At 39.9% G+C, this 10,716-nt stretch overlaps 1 long non-coding RNA gene across 1 annotated transcript in view; it reads left to right on the top strand.

Annotated features, from left to right (window-relative positions):
- LOC137156045 (uncharacterized) overlaps positions 1–10,515 on the top strand; it is a 14,990-nt gene extending 4,475 nt beyond the window's left edge. Inside the window, exons 2-3 of the long non-coding RNA XR_010920656.1 lie at positions 3,401–3,807; positions 9,509–10,515. This is a non-coding gene — a long non-coding RNA (uncharacterized lncRNA). The remainder of the gene's footprint in view (positions 1–3,400; positions 3,808–9,508) is intronic.
- The last annotated feature ends 201 nt before the right edge of the window (positions 10,516–10,716 follow it).

Here is a 10,716-nt window from a genome sequence, read left to right on the forward strand (position 1 = left end):
AAGAATTCATTCATTTTAGGCAATTGTTTCAAAGTATATGTTCTTTTTGAGAGTCCACCCTCTATCAACTGATATAAAATCATATGAGTGGAGGGAAAAGTTTTTAAAAGCTTTCTCTTGTCAGCAGAAACTTTTTTCACATACATGTGTGGATAAGGGTGATGGAAGAATTAGCATAAGTGAGTCACAGATGTTGTCAGATGCAAGATTGTGGTTCATCAGCCCAAAAAAGAGTACTACATATCTAAATATCTAAAAACGCACTTACAACTTCTGTAACTACATTTTCTTGTCAGAATCTGGTTTTGAGTATGACTCAACAAAACACATTGTGGGAGAGTTGACTTTTATAATGGAAAAAGAAAATATGTACTAATAATGTTTGACTTTGCCTCAGGTTGTTAATTACCAGTAAGGGAACCATTCCTGTGGCTAGGATGATATTACTGCATCAGTATTGTCACATGATGAAGGGCATATTGATGATTGATTTTATGCAGTGTAGCCAGGACTATGAAAATTTCATGCCCTGTGTGATATAGTTAGGTCTAGACCAGCCCTGGTCTGGAATAATAGCTTCAACATTTGTGAACTGCCCTATTCAGCCTACTAAGGTGTTAAATCAGATAATTTAAATGTAAACATTAACTATACCATCCCTCATGTAGGAAAGGAGGAGGATCACACATCTTAACAATGGCTCATTTTGGTGCCACTAATGAGTGGAATTTCAGGCTTCACAACAGCCCAACAAGGATTGTACTCCAATAACACAATTGAGTCCTCAGACTTTATAGACTCTAAAGCCAGAAGGGACCAATATGATTATCTAGTCTGATCTCATGTACAATGCAGGCCACAGAATCTCACCCACCCCCTCTTGTAATAAACCTCTAACCTATGACTGAGTTATTAAAGTCCTCAAATCATGGTTTAAAGATTTCAAGATACAGAGAATCCACCAGCAAATGAGCCGTGCCCCATGCTACAGAGGAAGGCAAAAAACTACCAGAGCCTTTGCCAATCTGCCCTGTGGGGAAATTCCTTCCTGATCCATAATATGGTGCTCAGTTAAACCCTGAGCATGTGAGCCAGACTCACAAGCAAGACCCCCAAGAAAGCATTCTCTGTAATAACTCAGAACCCACCCCATCAAATGTCCCATATCTACCACCAGTAGTCAAAGATCAGTCAATTGCCAAACTAGGCTGTCTCATTGTACCATCCCCTCCATAAATTTATCAAGCTTTCTGAGCTGCAAGTAAGGAGATTATGTAAAAGTCAGCTATTGTTTACCTTCGGTAATATATATTCTTCTAGAATTTGTAGCAACATAGATGCCACTGGTTTTGAACAAAAGGTGGATAAGAGAAGCATTTAACATCTATAATATCTCTGTATGGGAACTTGGAGTATTGGTAAAAAGAGGGGCATAACTGAAATTTTGGAGGATGATCACTCCAGAGGCCTATACTCTATAAAATAGAGATAAAAAGGGAAGAGGAGATGAAGGATTGGTGCTGGGGCTGGGTGGAAAACAAAAATTCTATTTTACCAAAAATTTCAAGATGTCAAGATTTGCTTTAGTTCTGCCATTAAATGAAAGTGAAACCTATTGTTTTTTTTTTTGCAAACCTCTCCTCCAACCTACCTCCCTCCCAAAAGCCTAGAGTGACCCTACCCCAGAATAGTCAGTAGCTCAATGGTTAAGGTGAAGGGGGGCATTTTAACAATCACCTGGTGCCTAAGCTACCGACAGTTATTGAGATGAACTATCAATTATTTTGTTTATTGCTTATTTGCTTGTTTCTAGGAATAGATATTTAGTAGATTTTCTTTTGTGACCTAGTTCAGCAAAGGCAAAGCCGGAAGGGAGACAGAGGGGCGAACCTGACTCTGTGCCCTTTTCTTGATGTGTAGGGTGAAAAGCAGGCAGTCTTTATGTTCAGACCTGCCAGACTAACAATTCAGAACCATATAACCCCATGCTGTTTTGACGTTCCTTGTAACCTTTGCCTTTGCTTGACAATTGTTTCCATTTGATCAGCTATGTAATACTTTTGATCAACATGTTTCTGTAACTTTTGGGGTATAAAAGGAGAATTGTGGGTCTGGGTTAGGCAGATCACTTTGTGGATACATTGAAAGCTCTCCAGGCACAGACGGAAAGAAATCTGTGACTGAATCACCCGAAGACTGCCTCAGACATGTGGGGTAACTATGAGTGTTGGGTACTCTGATAACCTATTGTAGTTCTATGTGCTTAAGACTAATAAGTGGAGACTTCTGGTAAAGACATTCCAATGGGAAAAACTTTAAGTTAAGACACTTGGTTTTGACTTGTCTGTGCCAACCAAGTAGCAGGCAGAGGTTCTGCATTTCCTTTGGTTTATTTCCAACTCACAAAGACTAAATATTATTGGGTTGAGGAACCCTGGGTAACAAAGGCGCATACACAGTGGAATTTGGGAGAGCTAGGTTCAAGTCCCTGCTCTGCCTGATTTGGAGCACGAACTAGAACCTGGGTCTCCCACATCCCAGGTGAGTGTATTTACTGACTCCACTCTGTTGAAAAAAATTTAATCAGCTTGAATTGGCTGTATTTGTCAAAAATGTTTACAGTATCAGTAGGCTGCATTTTAACCATCAGGGGTGTGTTGGTGGAGTTAGTTGAGTAACTTCTAGTCTGTAGCTGTCATAGGGTAGATATTCCCTGTCATGGTGTGCCCGGTCTCAAATGACAGCAAGGGTTTATGATCTAAGCGGTCAGAGTCAGTCCGGGTGTCCTCCCTTCTATGGTTGCATAGTGATGACCAGTGTGGCTTAAGGGCCAGAGTCAATATTGCTGCCCTCCTTCGCATGGTTGTGTAGCCTAGTGGCCAGAGGGGAATGAGCCATCACCCAAAAGTGGATGGCAGCCGAGGTAGGTGGACCTGGGCCCTGCATATTCCACCAGGTCCCAGCCCAGGGCCCTGTCAGCAGCAAACATATTCATCACAGGGATCCATCCAAAACATGCTAACCCAGTTCCTGACTATACAACTAGATCAATGTCTAGTGCCCCAGGGCTACTTCCTGCCCCGTCTTCCAGCACAGTGGCCCACGCGTCCTCCAGGTGTCTGGAGTTATTTTTATTAGGAACAGCAATAAAAAACCAAGCTGTGTTAGTAGATAAACATCATATAAAATGCAATTATATTGAAATGGTCATTACTCATTTATTGTAATTAGAGTAGGTCAAATTATTCTTCTTAGGGAGCTGCCATACACACAATTGTGCATAAATTGAGACTGTAATTAGGTAGTTTAGCAAGAACAATCCAGCTAAAAATAAAAACACCTCACTTAACAGAATTCTTTCCATCTTGATTTTGCATTTCAATATTGTTAATTTTTGCAGGTTATGTTGCTGGATTAAATTTTTTTCAATTATTCACTGGCAACTTTTCAACATTTATTAAGATTTCTGCGTTCTGCAAGTGGACTTTATGAATATCTAATCAAAGATTCACACAGAGGATCACATGGATCAAATCCGATGTTTGCATAAATCAATGCAATTTCATTGAAGTCATTGCAGTTAAAACCAGTGGAGAACCTGGTCCTATGTTTCTATAATTAAAACACTCGTACTAAGCTGCAAGAAAAAGGAAACATTTCATCAAAGGCCTAAAATTGGTCCCACTGACGTCAATGGGAATTTTGCCACTTATTTCTATGGAGACAAGAATGGGTCCTAAATCTTGTTTTACATCAATTTTCTCATTGCGGGCGAAAAAAGCATGAAGCGTATTGAAACAAAGCATGGTAAGTAGAGGCTGGCATTGTGATCTAATGTAGCGGTGACCTTTAAAAAGTCAACAATTGCCTACAGCTAGTGCACAGTGGTATTTGAGATACCATGATTATTCTATTCTTGATAAATGGAGAGATGTCTTGGCGAGAAACAGGCTCAAAAAAAGGAGGGGAAAAACCGAGTATATGATATGTAATTTCTGTAATGTGATCATTGAAGAATTATCCTTGAAAATAGATGAGCAGGCAATATGAAAGAGGCAAAGTTTCGGGTATCTGGGTTCCAGAATCCGGGAAAATGGGGAAATAGAAGATGAAATTGGAGCTAGTATAATAAACGCTTGGCTCAAATGGGGAGAGAGAGATGGTGTAGTATGTGAGAGGAAGAAATCCATAAGATTAAAAAGGAAAATCTAGAAAACACTGGCTAGTCTAGTTTTAATGTATGGCACTGAGTGTTGGACAACAAAGAAGCAACATTGGCAAATGATCTGTTCCACAGAGATGTGAACGTGGAGATGGATGAGTAGTGTAAGCAAGAAAGACCAGGTGAGGAATGTGTATGTTGGAGACAATGTATACAATAATTATCATAAATGAAAAAAATGAGGGAGCGCAAGCTCAGATGGCTTGGCCATGTAAAGTGCAGTCCTGATAACTATGTGAATAAGAGAGTACATGAGATCAAGAATGAAAGAAAAAGACAGAGGCTGACCCAAGATGTGGTGGCATGTCATAAAGAAAGATGTGTTAGCATGTGGTGTGATAGGGGATATGGCACTGAACAGAGCACTTTGGAGGGAGAGGACTTGGAGAACAGACCCCATTTGATGATATAGAAGAATTAATCCTTATTCAAGCATTGGGAAATGCTGCAGTGCTGGAGATAGCATTTACCCACCATGATGACTTCTAAGGTGACCATTGTACTTAGTTGGGTAAATGTGGGGGGCTTTTTTGGTTTCTCTTTTTTTTTTTTTTTTTTTTTTAAAGCTTTTCTAGAGAGGGAAAGGCTTAGGTTATTTGGGAAGCAAAATTATAATAGGAATAGTTATTGAGTATAGGGCTCCTATAATAGTCTTTTCTTGTCAATGTCATCAGTTTTTTTTCCATAAAACATGGTGAAATAACAAAAGGGTGATATGTATTTTTGCATAAGAAAAAAGACACAGTAAGTAACACAGACACATAAGCTCTGTTGAATTTCAAACATCAAACCGTTTAAGACAAAATCAAATGAGGAAGGTCTTGCCACTGTATCTAAAGACATACACAGTAAAATACAGGTATCTCAGATCTTATAGTAGTAAAAATGTAGATAAATACCAGTCCTGGTTGTCCGTTGTGTTCTGGCCCTTTGGAGCCCCCCTGGTGGTCTTTGTACTAGGTGGAAAGCAGCTGGATTTGGCCAGCTGAGAATTTCGTTAGGGTGGGGGAAGTCTGACACAGCCAGCATACCTATCTCATGCACCTCCTCCTGCAAGTCCTAACATAGAGGGTAAATCAGTGCATTTTGGGAGTTGGCCAGAGAGCAATGGATTCCAATTATCCAGGGTGTTGTGCCATCCCTTAAGCTATGTCTGCCCTAAGAATGCTTCCCTAGTATAGGGATACCAATATATCATACCTGTAAAGCACTCCTAGTGTGGATGCAGCTTATACTGGTAAAACAGCGCCTTTAACAGCATAGTTTATTTGAATTCCGACCACCTCAAAATGTTTTGCTTGTATAACTGCATTTACACTACAATTTTTTTGCTGGCATGGCTGTGTTGGTCACAAATCACACCCCATCACACTCCTGACCAATATAATTGTGCTGAGGTGTTTGGGAACAAAGAACAATACAAAGCTTCCCTTATGGAATTTCCTCTGCCTCCTCCAGTTTGGGGGTAGAATTCTTCCTGCCATGTTGAAGAAAGCAAACATCTGTCCCTCCAACACTGTGGATCTCTTGAGATCATTACGGGACCATCTTCCACATGCATAAGCTCTTTATCTCTGTGGAAACTCTGACCCTTGTACAGTACTGTCACTGCTTCCTGACAGATCAGTTCTATTGGAGGTATGCTGGCAGGGCGTTCCCCAGGAGCCCACTTAAATCCCAGGGTCCCAAGCATATAAGGGGCTGAGCTAGAAATCTCATGCACCATTTAGCTACACTAATTATCCTTGCTTATCTCTGTTGTGTGCCTGCATGTCTGGTCTGTTCCTACCACCTATAGCTTGCCCTCATCCCTGCACATGGATCCCAGAATTGTGGAGAGCTCTCTGCAAGATTCAGGGGAAGGGGTTAATGCTACGGTGCAAGCACAGTTTGGTACCACACCCACAGTTTGTGCAGATTAAATAATAAATCCTAATACTGCTTTCAAATATCAGTTCAGAAAAAACTGAAATTAATTCCAAATAAGTTTCTGGCCTCATACTGCTGCTCTACTAATTACTCTGCGTATATGCTTGATTTCCCTGCCCCTCCCCATAATTCAATAATTCATAACCAATGATCAATCCAGTGTACCTCTATTCACACATGAACATACATACTGTCATACACGAAAATGCAATGGAAAATCACCTTGATTTTCGTGGTACATGTCTTAGACTCCTAAATCTGTATTATTTTTAGATATTCAAGTTTGAAAATTGTGGCTTATGAATTTTAAAAATCACTTAAGCATCATGCGTTTGGCACTTTTGGTCATGGTTAGCGTAACAATTATTCATCTGTCTCTTCCCTAATTTCTTGTTTTATATAGTTCTGTTTCATTTATAGATAATTGAATGCTTACATGTTTATAAAGCTACCATTAAATACTTTCCAATGCATAACTAGAGCAACCTGAGATGAATGACTATATTACGGACACAATACTAACATAATCAGTACTTCTGTGTCACTGTTTACTTTTCAATGCATAAAATTAGGTACAGAGAAGGTACACCTTTAAAGAAATTTTCATATAGATTATTTTAGTTAAAATTAACCTTGTAATGACTTTTTTTTTTTTTTTTTTTTAAATGTGAGCTCCACTTTCACAATAACACCTTATTTCTAGCAGGATTTAGTCAAGAGAGTCAAGATAGATAGAGCACCACTTCCTAAAACAGACTAATTTATCATAATTTACATGGCTTCATTATAGATGACTGCTCAGAATAACTATACCAACTATAAAAATCACAAGGTATTAGTTAATAAAGCTGGTACCAAGGAAGAGGGTGAGGGAGAAAAATGATCGAGATTTAGCATTTCACAAAATCCAGAGTTTATAATGCTGGTAAGCAGAAACGCTATCACAAAAAGGTGGTAGTTTAAGAAATGAGGAGGCATGATACATTTTCATCCATTCTCCCAGCAAAAGTGAAATTCAAAAATGACTGATAAAATTTTTCTTAGTCCTAGCATATCAAATTTTTTGTCAGGAATGACTAGAACCTGAGAGAGAAAATGCTGAAATTTGGATAGATTATTCCACAAAGCCTTTAATTGCCAAAAATCAATAAGATAATACATTTGTATAGCCTGGCTAACTTTACTTTTTATATGATCGAAGCAAAGCTTTTTCAGCCTCAAACAATAAGTAATTTATATTTGTATACTGTGCAGTGTAGATACATGTTGGGAAGGAGGAGATGGATAAATTAGGTGTATGAAATCGTTTTACATATTCATGTAAAAAAAATATTTTTTAATTTCCAGCAATGGCATTAAAAAATAAATCCCACGGGCAGATACTCACTCAAGTGAGTGTGCATGTGTTCCTTGTTTCCATCAAGATAGCATATTTTTTTCCTACACTTTGTAAAATCAGCCCCTGTAGAAATCGAGAATTCAGTAAAAGTTTTTAAACTGACCAGAATGATAGTAGCTCCATTTCTAAATTATTGGTTGGTAGCTATGTTTTTGTCAGACCTAATACTATGTTTTGTTCCTTGTAAATATCATAAACATGGCTTACTGACACTTTTCTGATTATGGTGCAAACAAGTGACTATCTGAAGTCTTCAAAGGAACCACATTTTCATACAACTACATAACAAATCTTTTTTACCTCTCTACCCTTTGCATTCATCTCCATGATCAGGACCATATTCCAACAGGAAATGTTTTCCATAACAACCACTGAGTTTACTAGAAATACTTCAATAATAAGAGGCAGTGCCTAACCCCAGTCCAGAAATGTTTATATGTTTCATATAATTTAGGATTACACTCCTCCTTTTTTGAATGGTGTCCATGTGGGTGCTCCGCTTCAGGTGTTGGTGCGTCCTCGCATCCTCAATCAAAGATTTCTGTCAGCAGTGTTTGTCTGGGTCATGCATGCATCATCCCCATCATTACCATTGGTTCCTCACTTGGTGCATATGTGGCCAGACCCCTTCAATTTCTTCTCAACTGTCTGCAGTCCAAGACACAGCCCTCAGAAGGTCCTAACAATTAGATAGTCTTTAGATAGTTTTAGTTTAATTGTTAGTTACTTACCTTTCCTCATTTATGCAGTTGAAATTTTTTCCCCTGACTGCATAGAATAGATTTTTCACTCAGGGAAACTGCTATTATGCCTGGTTCATCAGGATTTAAAAGATGCATGTCCTGTATGGATGTGATGCCAGCACCAGCTGGACACACTCAATGTGTCCGATGTCTGGGTGAAGGACACATACCCCAAAAGTATACCCATTGTAAGAACCAAATGTTCAGAGCCAGAAGGGACAGGGGTCTCCAACTCAAACTCATTTTAATGGAAAAGTTGTTGAGACCCGCTTCTGACCCTGGCCAGGAAACCTCATCAGAGCCCAAAAAGCTAAAATTGCAGAAAAATCTTCATGGAAAAGAGCCTCAACTCTGCCTCAAAGAGAACCGGCAAAAAAGAAGAACTTACTGGCAAAATCTCTCTTGGCAGTACCAATGGTGCCAAAATTAAATGTATAGGAGGCACCAGGTTCCTCAGGAACCACCCATTCAGCAGCAGTGAAGAACTCTCAAAGTTCCAGTACAGAGTCGAAAGTCAAAAATAAATCAACCTCCTCCACTACGGCAATAACGAAACATGCAGCACAGAGACCAGTTTTTCACAGGTCAAACCACCATCAACCTTGGCACTGACTACAGCACTGATGCCAACTGCAGCACCGACACTGGTGACACAGCCAACCTGGACCTCAGCACCAACCTTAACGATGGCACCAACGAAAATCATAGTACTGACATAAGCACCGGGAAAAAACACACTTCAAAACAACTTTACTGCCATCAGACAGACATATATGTAACATCCACACCTCAGTCGCCACTGTCCGGCACAGATACCTACCCAGTACATATTGCACCTGATGAGGCTCTATCTCCCATATCATTTTTCAGCAGAGATGAGGGAGAGGAAGAAGTCTTCTCACAACATTCCTGACCTGCCAAACCAACTCCCGAATCCCCAAAATATAGGTCAAGTACCAGACATCATAGACAACCATGGTACGGACCACCATGGTTCAGGCCACCTATACTTTCCTAATGCAATGACCCAACTAGGATACACGGTCCACCTATACAAGGGGTTACAGCAGACCTGCTATCCCCTTTAGGGAGAGAATCATATCTCCACCACAAGCTGTCCCAACCATTGCAGATTACTAAAGAAAGGGAGGAAAGTATTGAGCAGGAAACATCACTTGTTGAGGCAATAATACCTTTTTCCATCTATGACTTCAGATGATTCAGGCAGTTTCTGGAACTTTTTGAAAGAGTGGTAGAAAATCTGGAAGTTCCACGCGAGGAAGTCACTAAAACTTACTACAAGCTGATGCAGTGTGAAGAATTTGTTTCCTCATCAAAAATTACCTTATTGATTGACAAAGCGCTATTGGAGCCAGCCAACAACATCTGGCAAACACTAGCAACCATTCCACCAACTTGCAAGAGGGCAGATAAAATATATTATGCCCACTCTATGGGTATGCAATTTCTTTTTGCCCACCCTCTCCTAACTCCCTCGTTATAATGGTGGCAAATCAATGGACAAACAACCCCAATATAAGTCTACACCACAGGATAAGGACTGGAAAAGGCTAGACCTATTTGGGCGCAAAACATACTCATCTGCTACATCACAACTACTTGTAGCTAATTACACCACATTGCTTTCGAATTATTCCAGCAGAGAGTAATTCAGATCGCTCATAAACAAAGGTCATCTCATGTCTAGAACAGCCTTACAGGATTCCCTCAATGTGGCTGACACAGCCACAAGAACAACAGCTATGGTGGTGGTCACACACAGCGCATCGTAGTTCCAATCTGCAGACTTGCCAAAAGATCTACAGTCCACAATAGAAGACCTTCCCTTCAATAAGGTGAAACTTTTTGCTGCAAAAGCAGACAAGTTCCTCCATATCAGGACTCACGAGTCACACTATGTACACTTGGTTTACACACCTGCAAAAAGGAGAAAACAATACAGGTATCAACCATATCCACAGAGGTACCAACAGTACACCCACCAACAAAGACATTATGAACTACAGTGTAACAAACTAAGACCACAACGATGATGGCAGACCCATCAACAAACCTCAACATCACAACCATCGTCCACAAAATAACAATTTTTTGAAATCTTGGTTGAGGGTTTGAACAACATCCCTATCCAGTGCTAATGACACCAGCAATCCAATTGGGACATCAACTACACCCTTTCACATGTGGGCATCTGTTACATTGGACTAATGGGCATTAGAGATCATACACTCAGGATATTCCAGTCCATCCCATTTACCTCTATCCCCCTACCCAACTCTGTTCACTTCTTGTTGTAATAGGTGCTCCTGAGATGAGGCCCTGATAAGGGATGGGGAACAATCTTCTACTTCTAGGTGCCCTAGAACATGTACCACCCAAAACACAGAGGGAAAAATTTTTAC

Source organism: Emydura macquarii, unplaced genomic scaffold (assembly GCF_026122565.2).
Source record: "Emydura macquarii macquarii isolate MOO-44397 ecotype Brisbane River unplaced genomic scaffold, CSIRO-AGI_Emac_v2 contig_1390, whole genome shotgun sequence".
In the NCBI taxonomy this organism is placed as follows: Eukaryota; Metazoa; Chordata; order Testudines; family Chelidae; genus Emydura; species Emydura macquarii.